At 40.7% G+C, this 16225-nt stretch overlaps 1 protein-coding gene across 1 annotated transcript in view; it reads left to right on the top strand.

The window, feature by feature from the left end:
* Nucleotides 1–498: 498 nt before the first annotated feature.
* The window catches only part of LRRC8C (leucine rich repeat containing 8 VRAC subunit C), an 80580-nt gene continuing 64853 nt past the window's right edge, over nt 499–16225 (top strand). The window contains exon 1 of the mRNA XM_019414098.2: nt 499–798. The gene's annotated coding sequence lies outside the window, so the exon portion shown is untranslated. The remainder of the gene's footprint in view (nt 799–16225) is intronic.

Below are 16225 nucleotides of genomic sequence, written 5' to 3'. Positions count from 1 at the left end.
TTGTGTTCTTATGGGGTCCTTCTGTTGTCACGAGGGGCGGGAGACGAGGAGGAGGGATTATCCCTACCCAGACCCCAGTCTAGTAGGGGAGTTGCCAGAAGGGCTATTTTTAGTGGTAGCTGCTCCCCTCTAACACCCAGGGGAGGAGCTGCAGCAGTGGAGTGGCCACAGAGCGCAGAAGAGCCTCGGTTTCCCGCGCCCAGTTAGCGATGGGGGAGGTATTAGACGCAGCCCGCTCCCCGGGCAGAGGCCGCCAGGTGGCCGCCTCGGAGGCCGGAGCGGCCCCGCGGGAGAGCGCGGGAGGGTTCGTTTCCCACTTGGAGAAGAAAGCCTCCGGCGGCCGGCGGCAGCCTTGCCGACCAGTCCCGGCGCGGGGTGGTCTCCGCAGGGGAGGAAGTTCCCGGGCACGGCGGCCTGCGTCACAGCGGGGCTGGGACCGCGGGGCGGGCGGCGGCGGGCGGCGGCGGCGGCGACCCCGGGGCCGGGCGCTGGGCGGCGCTGGCTGCCGCTGGCCCGGCTGCGCGCGGGGCGGCGCTGGAGGCGGCTCCGTCCGCGGCCGGGGAGGCGGAGGGGAGGAGGGCTGCGGGGCTGGGGCGGTAGCTGCGTCCCGGCTCGGAGCCCGCGAACAGGACGAGGAGGAAGACGCCGCCGTGGCCGCGGCCGCAGTGCTCCGGGCGCCACTCGCCCCGAGCAGCGGCCCCGCCGACGACCCCGCTGCCGCTGGCCGCCGCTGAGTCCGACCGGGAGACCGCTCGCCGCTCCCCAGCGCCCTCCCCGCCGGCACCCTCGCGCCCAGAGGTAAGGGCGGGGACCGCGGAGGGATGGAGAGGGGCGGCCCGCCGAGGACCGGGGGGCTCGGTCCGCTAGGTGCGCGGGAGCCACCGCTCGCCCCGCCTCGCTCGCGTCCCTGACTGCTCCCGCTCTCGGGCGCGCAGAATATGTGGTCGCCTGCCCACTGTGTGGTCCTTGGAGCCACCCGCTGCCAGGGCTCGGGGACCCGCCAGCCCCTACCCCACCCATCCCACGCCAGCCCCAGCGGCGGGGCCGGGGACCCCAGCCTGGCGCCGAGCACAGAGCGGCCGCCGCAGGTCCTGCGGACTTGGTGGGGGGTGGGGGCACCGGGGGTGGAGGACGAGGAGGAAAGGCGGCCACCACCGGGGCGGTCGTCCTTCTTCCCTACCTGAAAACCTCCGGAGACCCCACAGCCTGGCCCTTCTGGTCTGCTCTCCCCAAGCCCCTGAAGTTAGCACTTTCAGGGAGAGCAGTCTGATGGTGTCCAACGCGAACGAGAGCGCGGCGCCTGCCCCTTTGCGGGACCGGAGGGGAGAGAGGGTTTAGCCGGATCCGGAGGGCCAGGTGTCTAGGCCGGCGGTTGAGACCCAAGCCAGGGTCGCCGGTCCTTCCCCTCCCAGCAGAGAGGTGGTTAGGGATGGAGTTAGCAACACCGGAACCTTAGGATGTGCTCTGTAGACTCCAATTCCTTTCTTTGCTGCTCAGACAGTTCTTTCCTCCCCCACCTTACGCCTGCCGGTGTGCATCAGATTATAGTTCCTTCAAAAGCTCACACCTTACCTAGCTCTGAATAACCACAGACACCCAGCCCACGTCCCAGGACGGATATTTCAAAGTGTGAAGACCAAACTTCACTTGGTTTCAGATTCTTTTTAAGCATCTGAAACTCGGCAAACCAGTTAGAAAAACACCTGCAAGTCCCCATCCTCCTTAAAGTAAAAAAAATAAGAATCTTTGTGGGAGTGCAAATGCTGGACAAGGGGAGGCTTGAGTGACCTTATTGGTCGCAGCTTTATGGAGGAGGAATTAGTCACATACCTCTTATAATGTAAGAAATGGAGCCTCAACCAATGGGCACATTTCCAGACAGGTATGGAGTGGTGTCCTAAGGCATCCATGAGGCTACTTCATGGACAAGTCAGGAAAATGGCATCTAGATGGGACAGGAGGCAAAGTGATGGTAACCCTCTTGTTTAGCACAACACTGCAAAATCACCCTTATGTGTGTATACATTTTTTTCTTCATTTTTTAATTATTTTTGTAAACCCAAAATGTAAGTTGAACTTCCCCAAATTTGCTCAGATCGATAAACCATGTGCTGGATGTGTGGACACAGATGTATACAACTCTAATCTAGTATTTGCATTTCTTCTGACTTGCTCAAATAATGAAGACCAAGAGTGTAACCCCGATTTACTTTGGAGTGATTCATTTAAATCCTGTCTTGAGGTCAGTTTGTTTTTGAGGGGTGGGACCAGCTTTTCAAGAATGGATATTTTTTGATGGTTCACATGATGGATTGACCACAGATCAGTCCTACCATTTAACAATGGTATCAGAGATAGCAAGCACGTTTAACGATTTCTTACTAACAAAATTATCAAAGTCTTTGTTAACAGTACTATTCTCTTATTTCCCAGATTGACTAAGTACTTTGTTTAATGGCATGTTTTAGAAGGGAATGCTTTTGTGGGGGGAGGGCTTATTAGAGAGTGTAAGGGAAAAGACTGAATGATTTTCCACTTATGTGAAGTTTCTTTTTAAAACAATACGAAGTTAGCAATTTTTAAAAATTCCTGAGGTGCCCAATTTTTACCGAGTTGTTTTTATGATTTTCCAATAGTCTGTAGCATTTTTAAGTTACAGTCACCAATAACATTATAATATAGCCCAAGTTTAGAAGCAAATAGGGCGGAAAGTTATACATATTTTTCCACGCATTGTGTTAATGATTTAATATGGTACATTGCTATAGTGTAGCTGCTCTAGGTACCTAACATACACTATACTCAGATTCTTACAACAAATGTTTAGGGAGATGGTGACTGTCTACATTTTACAGAAGAGAGTTTGTGACTTGCCCAAGACCAGAGAGCTAACTTAATGCCTGAATGAGGCCAACTCTCCTTAGCCTTAATGATGTACTTTTTTATTATCCAAAGCGGCCTTTCTTATTTCTACATAAATTTACTGTTAATTTGCCGTAATGACTATATGAGGAAACTGAGATTAAAGAAGTAAAATCACCTGTCTATGGTTTTCCATGTAACTAGTATAGAGTAGACTTCAAATTTGGAATCCAGGGCCTTCTGTTTCTCAAACCTGTGTTCTTGCCATTGATCTCTATTGCATGACTGATTAAGAACTTAAGGAAACATTTTACTCTTTTTCATCAGCTGTTCTCATCCACTTGACAATGATGTTCTCAGATAGGCTGCAATACACTCTCAAGTTTTTATATTCCATCCCTGAAGTGCAGGCTGTATCTCCAGCCCTAGATCGCTATATGAAATGCACCCATAACCAATGAGGGTGACATTACTATGGAAGTATCCTTGAATCCACTTAATTTTTCTTAAAATATAAATCAGTGTAGATTGGCATGGGGGAAAGAGCATGGCCTCAAGATGGGAAAAGCTGGCCAAAAATTTGGCTCTGCTATCAAGGAGGAGTGTAAACTAATTCATGCCGTGGAACTTTTCTGAGCCCCAGGTTCCTTATGTATAATGAGGTTAATAAAACCTGCTTAGTTGGATTATTTTGTGAACTAAGTGTAACAATCCATATAAAGGACAGCTCCTGTCACCTGGTAGGTGTTCAGTAAGTGGTAAGGATTAACACCCCTGTATCCTAGCACTGATTGAAATTTCTGCTGTATTTAACTCCATGTATATTTTACATGCACCTAGTGATTAGTCATTGCTATCAGTGATTCATTCTTCAACTATACAAATATCTAATCAAGTGTTTAGCATCTTTAACTTTTGAATCACATCCTTTTTTTGTAGTCCTGACTTAAAAACATTTGCTCACCTAACACAGTTTTTTCTTTGCTCCATTCTGCATATTTTTTTTTAGAACTTCACTAGCCATATTTCAGTGAGTTGGAATTTGTAATTTTTGGCAAACACACTTTCCTGTTTTCTGCCTCTCCTGATTTCTCAGCCTTGCTTATCACTCAAGGCACCATGACAATCCCAGTATCTTCCTACCACATACCTCACCCTTGACCAGATCTCTACTAGCTGTATTTTCTTCAAGGCCCAGCCTAAATGCTGCCTCCTTCCTGAGCCCATATACCTCCCATTGCAAATCCTTTCTCAGTTGAGGGCACCTGGGTGATTCAGTCGGTTAAGCGTCCGACTCTTGATTTCAGCTCAGGTCATGATCTCATGGGAGAGTGGGGCTCTGAAGTCATTCTTGGCTTTCTCGTGTTCTGCTCCTTGCTCCAGTTCCCTGGGGATCATAGCCTGGGCTTCTGGTGTTCAGTCTCAGAAGCCACGAGCATTAGAGGAGCTTGGCTTCTTTGTATATTGACTTCTTTCAGCATCTGGAGCTCATCGGCTCTGTACGCTCCCTTCCCCTCAAACAACTCATCCTCATCACCTGTAGCTTTTGCTTTGACTATAGTGTTCTTTTTCCTTTCCTTCACCCTCAAACCTCCAGTAATATATTTATTTTTCAGCATCTTTTCTCTTGATTTTTGGAGCTGCACTGAAGCCTCCCTCAGGGCAGAGGCCATATCTGCCTTGTGCATGTCTGTATCCACAGCACCTGCACAGTGCCTGAGACATAGCTGCTCAAGATATAGTCACGGGATAAGTATATGGTATATGTGACAGGAACATTTCTAACCTACCAGCTGGGGATGTATCTTTTCCCCTTTCTATTGCTTTAAATTCTGATTATGAAATTTGATAGTGTAACTAGAAGTTATCCTTCTTAGGGCCATGAAATATGTATATGGAAATAATTCTATGTGTGATTGGAAATTAGGAGCAAAATATGAAGTCAGGACTCCAAAATAAATCCTGGACAAATGTCACTAAATAAGCTAAATATATGAAAGGTCATGAGTCCTATGAGTTCATTCTGTGTATTTGAAGACCTTGTCGCATCAATACAAATTAAGTAGTCTTTCTTAAATACTGTTGAGGCTTAGACAATTGAAGCCACTTTAAATATGGTTTGGGTTTTTTTTTGAAACAGGAAAAATATAATCCAACTTCTGGAAAAAAATATTATAGAGGATTAATCTAATAACACCTTGATTTTTTCAAAATAACTGTGAGAATAGCTTCATTAGGAAAACACCATCAGGCTAATTTGTATTATTTCCCTTGACCTTAGGCCCAGGATAATGTTATTATCAGCAAAGTTAGGAAATACTGTCCAGCATACACAACTTTGTAGTTAATGCAAAGCTATGTGGATCTGTGTAATCAGAGAGTGGTTAAAGTTGAGGAGCTAGCCGGAGGTATGTCTAGGCTTTGAATCGGAGTTGAGGGCTTAGGCATTTTATCTACGAATCTGGATGGCATAACAGAAAACATGTATCTGATATTTCTTTAAATGGCTCCATGGTGAATAGAGTAGCTTGGTGTTGAAGCAAGGATTGGAAATGAGCTTGGCAAAATTAAAATAAAATAAAAGGAAATAGTCAAAAATAAGCAATAAAATATACTTAAGGAAAGCATACGATTATATCTTGAAGAACAATAAACGAGCCTACCATACGAATATGCCAGAGTTTTGTTTGGGTATGTTCATTTCTGTATCACCAGTATTTAGAATAGTGTATTTGTTAACGTTTTATTTTAGTCTGACATATAAGAAAAAAGGTTTCTGGTATGTCAGCTTGAAAATTCATTCTTATTAAGGCCATTTTATAAAAGTAATGGATGGTCAGATACAATTGTGAGACCAAATACAAAATGTGCGTTAAAGGTTACTAGACTCTTGACTTACAGTCAGCAATTAACTGGGTCACTGGGTAGCTGGTTTCCAAGCATAAGTCTTATCCCCACTCCACATTATACAGGAGGCTAGCAAATGCAATAGTGATGAAAAAATTAAAGACATAAAAGATTAGAAAGGATGTAGCAAAAATATCTCTCCCTATAAACTTTGTGATTAGAAATTAGGATTCCAGAGGCACCTGGGTGGCTCAGTTGGTTGTGTCTGACTCTTGACGTCAGCTCAGGTCATGATCTCATGGTTCATGAGTTCAAGCCCAGCGTCAGGCTCTGCATGACAGTGCAGAGCCTGCTTGGGATTCTCTCTGTCTCCCTCTCCCCCACCCCTGCTCATGCTCTCTTTCTCTCAAAAAAATAAAAAAAGAAGAGAAGATTCCATAATCTAAGGAATCTACAAAGCAGCAACTAACAATAAGTGCCCCACTAATCTCTAACTGAATTGCAGGTATTCAAAATTTACCAAAAAAGCTTAGAAGTAAATATGTTGTCAGTCACTATTTCAGTCAACCCTTGTACGTAAACATGTAGATGATTTTACTTGTCCTGAGAGTGTACCTAACATTATAGTCACATTAATAACATTTTACCTATCAGGACGCCTGGGTGGTTTAGTCGGTTGAGCTTCTGACTCTTGATTTGTGCTCAGGTCATGATCCTAGAGTTGTGGGATCAAGTCCTGTGTTGAGCTTCATGCTGAGCGTGGAGCCTGCTTGAGATTCTTTCTCTCTCCCTCTCCCTGACTCATGCTCTCTCTGTCTCTAAAATAATTTTTTTTTAAATAACATCTTACCTATTGACTTTTTTTTCTGCTTGATAGCTTTCCCCATAATGTGATTGCAATAAACAGAGCAGCCTACTGTTGACCTAATTAAGGATTTAGGGAGCAAATCAATTAAAGCTAATGATTGCTAGCATCTCTATTACTTATGAATGCCATAATCTGGCTTGTAGGAGAGAGAGCAAACCGTTGATGCCACCTGGGTACTGTCTAGTGTGTATCACATATGTCCTGAGTATAAAAAATCTTTATTGCTTCAAATTTGGAACATAATCTTAAAAGAACAATTATAAAATGTCATATAAGAATACAGATGCTCAGTGACAAGAGAAGCCATATTGTTGGTAGTCGTATTTACTAACAACTAAATCGGAAAGTTATACAACATGTCAGAATTTTAATATCTCTAGAGGCCAGGAATCTCTTATTACTCCGCTTGTTTGCTTTCAGTTATTTATAATTTAGGAATACCAAAAAGCAGTACAAAAGCAAAAAAGCTAATTGCCGCTTTTGAAATAATACATGGGGCTGGGTGAAGAAAAAAATAACTTGCTATCCGGGTAGGATATGTAAGCAAATGATTTTACAGCCTCATAGTGAGAAAAGGTCATCTCAAAACTAATTTTTCTTTCGGGGCACCTGGGTGGCTCAGTCAGTTAAGCGTTCAACTCTTGATTTCGGCTCAAGTCATGATCTCATGATTGAGCATGGAGCTTGCTTGCAATTCTTTCTCTCTCACTCTGTCTCCCCTCCCCTCATAAATAAACTTTAAATAATAATAATTTTTTTTCTTTCTCAGTTATCAGTTATCTATTAAGCTCTTTGAAAAAGTAATTGTATCTCAGTATATGTTATTTATCATATAAATCGCATAAGCTAAGCGCTGGGGATGACAGTATTTAAAATGGGAAACTTTACTTTTTGAGATAAAATTAACTTTATAAAACGTGTTATAAAACAGTGTTTATAATCATTATTTGAATGTTATGAAGAATAAATTATGTTTGTATATATGATATGTAAATTTAAATTATCACATGATAGTACTTTGTCAAAGATTATTCATTATCTAATTGGTTTAATGTTCGTTTATTTTGAGAGAGAGCACATGTATGCACATGTGTGTGCACAGGGAAGGGGCAGAGAGAGACAATCCCAGGTAGGCTTCGTGCTCGATCTCATGCAGCTCAGAGCCTGCAGCCTGCAGCCTGCTTCAGATTCTGTGTCTCCCTCTCTATGCCCCTCCCCTACTCGCACTCTGCCTCTCGCACAAAAATAAATAAACATTAAAAAAAATTTAAAAAATATATATATATCAAAGAAATACAACATCCATTGTTTCACATTATTGTAGCATTGCCTAAAATTTACAACCATCATTAGAGAAATAGTTATAATGGTTGTATGAATGGTTATACCATTGAATGGTTATAATTCAATTTTGAACATATCTACAAGCACTTAAACTTTTAGTGTAAATAATGATCTGATCTGTGAGATAAATACAAGGAATTTAGTAACTTCCAATTAAATATACATCTTATCAGAGAACATATCAATCATGCGTAAGCTAAAATACATTTTAACAACTTTATTGAGATATGTTGTATACTATAATACTTGCTTAAAGTATACAATTCAGTGGTTTTTAAGTACAGTTACGGAATTCTTCAGTATAATCTAATTTTACAACATTTTCATCACTCCCAAAAGAAACCTGTACCTATTGGCTATCACTCCCCACTGTACCCTCCCACTTCTCTTCCTCCTGAGCTGTCGAAAGACACCAATCTGTTTTCTATATCTATAGATTTGCCTATTGTGCACACATTTCATGTAAATGGTATCCTACAATATGTGATCTTTTGTGAGTGTCTTCTTTCATTTAGCATACATTTGAGGTTTATCCATGTTGTAATATCTATCAGTAGTCCTTGCCTTTGTACTGCCAAACAATATTGTATAGATATACCATATTTTCTTTATCCATTTATCAGTTGCTAGACATTTAGGTTGCTCTGAGAAATACTCCTATGAATGTTCGTATACAAGTTTCTGTGTGGACATAGGTTTTCATTTCTCTGTTGGATAGATGCATGTAGAAATAGAATTGTTGGGTTGTATGCAACTGTGTGTTTAAAATTTTGATGTAAATGAGTTTGATGTAAATGAGTATAATTTTTGCATCATATCCCAAATTAGAATAAAATCAGGGCTGAGGCATTTAACTGGCTCTTTAATGAAAATTAACAAGATAGTTTAATTTGTCTAAGTATTCATCATCAGAAGTATCCACTGAATTTTGAATTTTAATATAATTCAGCCACAGTTTGCAAAGCACTAGTAAAGTGCAACTAAAATCTCTTTAAATTTTGGAATAACAGTTCTGGTTAAGAAATATGAAAAGGCTGCTGAAGACTGACTACATAATTATTTGTATATTTTCTGGTTCCTTATCCTTAGTGACCGGGACACCACCCATTAACGCCAAACTTCCCTTTTGTGCATTTTTTTCCTCTTTTTATTGTAGGGTGGAGGGGGATATTTTTCATATTCCCTTAGTCTAGAAGTATGTAAGTGTTTATTAGCTTCTGCCTAAAAAATGTGAACTCCGTTCAGTTGAAAGTCTACAGTCTTGTTAGTTTCTCTCTGGAAAGAGGGAAAGTCACCTATGAAAGTAAAATACCTCTCATTGGTTAACATTTTTTTCAGGCACTGCTCTTTTGCATGGGATGGTGATGGAGAGACTATCTTGGTAAATTGGACCCGTTCAGTCTACTTAGTACTATTCTTTTAATTCACTGTCAGACCAAGACCTGGCAGAAATTTCCCCTAACCTTTTCTCTTCACACCCTTGTGAAATCACCCAGACAGATTTCCCTTTTCCCTTCCTTTCAAAGTGAATCTATTTGTTTAAACAGGTATTCTCCTAACACACAAAAGACGAACTCCTGCAACCACTGAACCTTCATTCTTAGAGATGTTCTGAGCAAGTGGGAAGCTAATGCCTCATAGGGGCCTAAAGGACTCACTCACCATAAAAGCAGAACACTATAAATAACCACTTCCAGATACAGGCAAATGAACAGAAAACCCCTGAATAAATTCCTACATGCAATTTTAACTTTTAGACAAATGTAAATATATGCACAAACCCACTGCAACCAAGACACAAAATAACTTAAGGCTTCTGTGAATGTTGTCAAAGGATAATTTTCAAAAAGTTGAACATGACTCTTAATATAGAATGAACATGTCGAGGAATTATTCAGGTTCTTAATAAAGAAGCCAGCTGGTTCAAAGAGCGTTCAAGGAACTATCTGAAAAAAGAATGTTAGAATAACATTTCTCAGTTAGATACAAAAATTAGGTAGAGTCCTTCAGGGCTATTAAAACACACACACACACACACACACACACACACACACACACACACACACACCAGTGTTTGTTTGTTTGTTTCCTACTGGACAAAAATCTACAAGTCTGGAATTGAATCAGCAATAATTAGCAAGTCAAAGAAAGCTATATTCCCTAAATAACCTTTGGGTGAGCCAGTTAAACAGTTCTTTAATATTACCTTGAAAGAGTGTACTGCCTTCCCTTTGTCTCATTTCTAAGTTTTGGATACTTTGTTTCTTAACAATGCATACGTTTGCTCATCCTCAACTTTCTTTCTAAGGGCTTTGATTGTTCTTAGTAAAACAACAGACATTCAGCCATGGAGTGTGTCAAACACAAAACACTGGCCATAGAAATCCTTAAACTTCAAACATGAAACAGAAACTTTGGGTTCTACCCTTGACTTCTCTTCTAGGGAATCCTTTGTGTCAGTATACCTCTCTAACCTCATTCTGGGGAGGAGTTCTATTTTAACTTCAGCCCCAAGTGCAGCCAATTCTTAGGGCCCAAACTGCTCTCCAGGCTCTCAACTTGGATGACAAGTTATCTAAGTCTCGGAGGGTGAGATTCCTTTCCGATGGCCTTTAGACTTTCACATTGAAGTGCTTAAATTGCAGCAAAAACTCCAAGGCTCAGGAAGAGAAACATACAGGATCTCATTGGCAAACATGACTTGAGGGTCCTTGATCCAGAGGCTGCCCACAGCTCTGCTTCTTTTGAGTCTCCATTGAAACTTCAAGAACCATTCCACTAGGAATTGGCAAACTGTGACCCATGTAGTTTGAGGTCTGCAACCTGTTTTTATCTGGCTCACTTGCTGAAATTAGTTTCTACGTTTTGGAAGGTTGTTTAAAATTTTTTAAAAAGAATATGCAACACAGATTATATGTGACCTGAAAAGCCTAAATATTTATTGTCTCTCCCTTTATAGAACAAGATTACTTATATCTTCATTTACTAAAAACAAAAACAAAACAAAACAAAAAAACCCCCGACTTCATTGTTAGTATGTAACAAACTTCTTGAAAGGGAAAAGCTCCCTTGTAGGCTAATTTAAAGATTTGCTCTTGGTAGGGACATTTTATGGGAGAAAAGAATGGTTAGAAAAGCATTAGATTCAACATCAGAAGAAAATAATATTGGTTAAAGGCTACTAAACGTGGTTGACAGCCGGTCAACTGTGTGGGTGGTAACTGATTTCCCAGAACAAGTCTTAATGTCATTAAAGTTCATGAGACTCAACTACTTAAGCATTGTATCGAGAGCACATTTCTTTCTGGGAGGAGGTTGCAAGTTATATCAGACAAACAGATTAGGAACAATTTTTCTTTTACAAGGCAATGTATTGTATATTTTAAAAGCATACCCAGGATGCAGTAAAAGAAAAGCAGACTCTAGGAACCTCTGACGCCACACTAGCTCTTACGGTTTAATTTAGGACTACACAAATAAGCAGGAAGATGAAAAATTTGGAAGGAAGTCAGAAGACCATCACAAAGAGGATTAAATTAAAACATTGAAAAACTGAATCTATGTGGAAAAAATGAAAAGAATTGGGATGTTTCAGCTCAGATTAAGAGGATGAGGAGAAATGTTACAATTACTTCCAAGGGTATAAAGGGGTCTCCAAGTGAGTGTGAAGAGTGATTATACATCTCTTCTCAAAAGAGGTAAAAATTTAATCTGCGGAATGAGGATGACATCAAGACATCAGCCTTTACACGAATTTTCATAAAGGTTGGGTCTTTAAGATACTTTAAAAATAGAGTAGCATTGGGGCTCTCTGTCATGGGTTGAATATGGTCTTGCCTGAAGGGTTAGCCAGATAATCCCTTGAGATCATGTATTTTTCATTTAAGACTATATTGGGTGCAAACCACCAGACCTGCTATCCTTTGAGGAGATTAAAAACCAGCCATTATCCCTGAAGACTTACTCTGTGGCAGAGGAGGTAAGATAAACAAATACGTGCATGGCAAAGGTAAGGGACAGTACTACCACAGGGGGACAAGGAATATTTGCACGTATTGAATTATCCAGAAAGGGAAACAATTAAAAATATGGCTCGGAAGGCGAAGACCTGGACTCGGGGACGGAGCCATCCACATCTGAGGAAAGAGCAATCTAGGCAGAGGGAACAGCAGGTACAAAGGTGTATCCTTGGCATGATGGAGGAACAGTGAGAAGGCCAAAGTGAGAGGAGGGCACTGAGCAAGGGGGAGAGTAGTAGTTGTTAAACGAGGATGTTGTAGGCTCGTGGAGTATCTTGTCCACTTCTTCTAAAAAAAAAAAAAAAAAAAAAAAAATTTATTTTTAAGTAATCTCTACACCCAGTGTAGGGCTTGAACTCACAACCCAGAGATCAAGAGTCACATGCTCCACCGACTGAGCCAGCGAAGAACCCTCCCCTTTTTAAAATATTTATTTTTGGGAGAATGCAAGAAGGGGAGGGAAAGGGTGAGGGGGACAGAGGATCCAAAGTGGGCTTTGCGCAGACAAACAGCAGCCAGCCCGATGTGGGGCTCAAACTCAGGAACCATGTGATCCCAACCTGAGCCAAAGTCATGACACTCAACCCACTGAGCCACCTAGATGCCCCAGCAGCCGCCCCCCCCCCCCCTTTTTTTAAAAGATTTTATTTTTGTCCACTTCTACTCAGGTGAAATGAGGAACCGTTAGAGGATTGTGAGGAAATGAGGGTCAAAATCCGACTTGACTTTTAAAAGGATCACTCTGGTGGCAGTGTAGAGAAGCCCTTAGCTAATTTTTTGGCCTCAGGGCCTTTCACTCTTAAAATATTATTTGGGAATGCAAGCTGGTGCAGCCACTCTGGAAAACAGTATGGGGGTTCCTCAAAAAAACTAAAAATAGAACTACCCTACGACCCAGCAATTGCACTACTAGGTATTTATCCAAGGGATACAGGTGTACTCTTTCAAAGGGACACATGCACCCCCATGTTTATAGCAGCACTATCAACAATAGCCAAAGTATGGAAAGAGCCCAAATGTCCATCGGTGGATGGATGAATGGATAAAGAAAATGTGGTATGTGTATACACACACACACGCACACACACACACACACACACACACACACACTGGAGTATTACTCTGCAATCAAAAAGAATGAAATCTTGCCATTTGCAACTACGTGGATGGAACTAGAGGGTATTAAGCTAAGTGAAATTAGAGAAAGACAAATATCATATGACTTCACTCATATGAGGACTCTAAGAGACAAAACAGATGAACATAAGGGAAGGGAAACTAATATAAAAACAGGGAGGGGGACAACACAGAAGAGACTCATAAATATGGAGAACAAACAGGGTTTCTGGAGGGGGTGTGGGAGGGAGGATGGGCTAAATGGGTAAGGGGCACTAAGGAATCTACTCCTGAAATCATTGTTGCACTATATGCTGACTAATTTGGATGTAAATTTTAAAAAATAAAATGAAGTTATGAAGCAAATCATGGAGACCCTGATAGGAATCCAGGACTCCAAGCTCATAGGCCAGGGTTCTGTCCTCTTCATCAGTAGCTACCAAACATATGAAGGGTATGGATTGTTAAAAGCACAGATTTCTCTTAACTCTTAACTCTAGAGAACAAACTGATGGTTATCAGAGGGGAAGTGGATGGGGGGATGGGTGAAATAGGTGATGGGGATTAAAGACTACACTTTTCATGATGAGCACTGAATAATGTATAGAATTGTTGAATTGCTATATTGTACACCTTAAATTAATATAACACTGTATGTTAACTATATTGGAATTTAAAAGCTTAATTAAAAAGTGGAAAAAAATTTTAAAAATTATTGAAATTTTTATATAGTTAAAAAATTATATAAAGACAAAGAGCTTTGTGTGGTTTATATCTGTAGATATTTACCATATTAGGAATTTAAAACTAAGTTTTTATTTTAAAATAACATTAATAAAGCCACTACATGTTAACACAGAGAACATTTTCTAATGAAAATAACTATATTTTCACCCAAAAAAGAGAAAATGACAGTGTTTACATTTTTACAATTTCCTCAGTGTCTGACATTCAGTCTGTTCACTATCACATGTCATGTAGCTTCTAGAAAACTCCCTTGTATACTCATGAGAAAATGAGAATTAAAAAAGCAGGTAATGTGTAGTATTCTTTGAACTTACTGATTTCCTGAAAAGGCACACTTTGAGAAACAGAGGCAGAGAAGAGACTAGGTTATAGGAGGCAAGCAGGTAAGCACGGAGACTATTAGGAAGCTGTTGCAGTAAACCACACGAGATCTGCTGGTGGCCCAGGTCCTAGCAATAAGTGTAATGAGAAATGTTCCTATTCTGGAGATACTGTAAAGGTGGGACCGGTAGGTTTGCAGACACAATAGACCTGGATTTGAGAGAATAAAGTCAGAATTCAAGGTTTTGGACCAGAGGAACTGAAATGTAGAAGATGTGGGAAGAGCAGATTTGGGGGTGAAATGAAGGATTGTTGGACTGATTGATTTTGAAATGCCTATTAAACACTCAATGGTAAATGTCAAGTCTGCAGCTGAATATCTAAAGCTGGGATTTAAGAGAGGGATTTTTTAATTGCCTTTACATCCCTCTGTACTTTTTTTGTTTCAAGTTATTATTTAAATTCTAGTTAGTTAACATATAGGATAATATTGGTTTCAGGAGTAAAATTTAGTGACTTACATACAACACCCAGTGCTTTTCACAAGTGCCTCCTTAAAACCCACCCGTCACCCATCTAGCCCATCCCACCCCCACCTCCCTCCATCAACCCTGCATTTGTTCTTTATAATTAAGAGTCTTATGGTTTGCTTCTCTCTTTTCCCCTTCTCCCCCTATGTACATGTTTTATTTCTTAAATTGCACATGTGAGTGTAAGTTTTCTGAACATTTCAGAGTCTAAAATCTATTATTTATTCTCTCAGAATTGAAAGTTAGTTTCGCTGGATACTGAATTCTAAATTAACAATTACTTTTGAGGGCACCAGGTAGCTCAGTCAGTTAAGCATCGGACTCTTGATCTCAGCTCAGGTCTTGATCTCAGGGTCATGAGTTCGAGCCCTGCATTCAAAACAACAACAAAAAACTATTTCACTAAGAATTCTAAAGTTTTTTTTTTTTTAACCATTATCTTCTGGTGTTCAGTGTTGTTACTGAAAATTCTTATGCTGATTTGAATTTTGTTTCTTTGTATGTACCCTCTAACCTCCTCTCTCACAGAAGCTTTTAGGATCTTCTCTTTATGCCTAAAGTTCTGAAATCTCTTGATGGCACAGGTATTTATATGCATTCATTGTGCTGGACACTTTAGTCAGCCTTTTTAAATATTGAGTCTCATATCCTGCAGTTTGGGGAAATTTTCTTGCAATAATTCCCTGCTCATTTATCTTTTTACTCTTTACAAATAAGATTTCCATTTTCAGCTATCAGACTCTTTACAAATAAGATTTCTGTTTTCAGCTATCAGATCTGGAATCTATATTTCTGTTTTTTCTTCCCTTTGCCTTTTTGAATTTACAGTGAATTTCCTCCAGTTGCAATCTAACCCTTAGATTGACTTTTTTATTATCTTATTTTTAATTTCCAAGTTTCTACTGATGTGTTTATGGACACAGTATCTTCTGCTAGTGCTCTGAGAATATTAAATATAGGTTGGAGTCTTTTAAATGTGATCTGTTACAATCTGCTTTGTGTGTTTCTCCTGCTTTTGGTTTTTCTGTGTGTTCATTCACTCTTGATTATGTGTTTAGATCTGTCTTTCAGGTTGGAGGCATTCCCCAGAGATGGCTGGTAATCTGTAATGGTGTGTTCATATTTAATAATGAAGCATAGAAAGCTGTTTAGGAGTACTGCGTAAGTTGTAGAATTTTTCTACCAAAGAGCTTCATAATAGGTGTTAAGATGTAAGCAGCCCTTTTCTGGAAGGCTTCCAGTTAGACGTCATTGTGCCAGGATTACAATACCTCACATCTCACTGCCTTTCAAGATCATGTTTACATCATCTTTATCCCTCATGCAACCCATTAGTCTGTGTGTGTGTGTGTGTGTGTGTGTGTGTGTGTGTGTGTGTTTAATAGTGTGTATTGGCTTAACATATAGGCATGTGGTTCTGTTTTATTATTGTAACAAGCACCAGGGCACTAGGACTGGTCTAATACAGTATAGTCAGGAGTAGAGTTTGGTCTAGAACCTTGAACGTCCAGTCTAATGTTCTTTCTACAAGTAATGCTCTTCATACTGTCCATCAGAGCCTCCCTCGGGAT

This window comes from Panthera pardus, unplaced genomic scaffold (assembly GCF_024362965.1).
Source record: "Panthera pardus isolate Hobbes unplaced genomic scaffold, ASM2436296v1 HiC_scaffold_11, whole genome shotgun sequence".
NCBI classification, from domain to species: domain Eukaryota; kingdom Metazoa; phylum Chordata; class Mammalia; order Carnivora; family Felidae; genus Panthera; species Panthera pardus.
This window is presented reverse-complemented; position numbering and strand designations above follow the sequence as displayed.